Source organism: Asparagus officinalis, chromosome 5 (assembly GCF_001876935.1).
Source record: "Asparagus officinalis chromosome 5, Aspof.V1, whole genome shotgun sequence".
NCBI lineage: Eukaryota > Viridiplantae > Streptophyta > Magnoliopsida > Asparagales > Asparagaceae > Asparagus > Asparagus officinalis.
This window is the reverse complement of record NC_033798.1, coordinates 90,360,861-90,361,824: the sequence shown is the minus strand read 5'-3', so window position 1 is coordinate 90,361,824 and position 964 is coordinate 90,360,861.

Sequence of the window (964 nt, the reverse complement as noted above, 5' to 3'; positions counted from 1 at the left end):
CGACGGAAGGGGGACTGGGATTGAGGAGGATCTTTGACCGGAACCTTGCTGGGATGACCTGCTCATTTGGTCTATTGTTCGTAATCGAACCGAAATCAACGTTTAAGACAATCGGTCTTCCTATATCGGGGGAGCGGCTGAAGAAGAATGATTTCACTAAGTCCAGACAGACTCGGGTTCCTAAGCTTGCAATAAGAGGCCATTGCGTTCAAGCCGAAGCTGGTTGAGAGCGACGATCCGGACAGGCAAAAGGGACAGGGAAGAGAACGAAAGATTCAGTCGGGGAAAAAGGCCCTGCCTAAGACCGGATTGTTCACCAGACGGGCTCTTGCTCCTCGATCCGGGCCTCGTTCGATGAAGTATATGAAGCTTACGATTCTGGCCTTAAATATTATTTTGCTTATTCCCTCTTTCTAGGCATTTTCCTGCTTAATTCAAGTAGCTAGTATCATCTGCTTGAGGATTAGACAATACTTAACTGGTTCGGACTGTCAATGGATTTGGATCCAGATAATTGCAATTTTGTCTGTTTATTTGATGCGTGTGAATCCATTTCTATATTTCTACCCTCTCTCATAAAATATGCCTGCTTTTTGAATTAAAACACAACGTCATTATACTTATTTTGAAATTAAGGAGATCCGCACTGTTTTCTCTTGTATACTCGTATTTACATTAGTGTTGTTGACCGTGATTTTATGCGTTTCAGCGACACGAACAAAGAAGATTATCTTGTTGCATGCACAACTTGGTGAAAGAAAACAATGAATCAGACGTCCACGTTTGCTTTTAAGGAAAATTTGTGCTATGAGATTGTCAGGAGCTGGAGCAAGAACTGAAGTTGATACCCAGGCTGAAAACAGGTGAAGACAACAGGTGAAGACCCAGGCTGGAAACAGGTGAAGATGGGAACAGATACACAAAAACAAGGACTGATACGCAAGAGAAATGTCAGAGGGAGGGG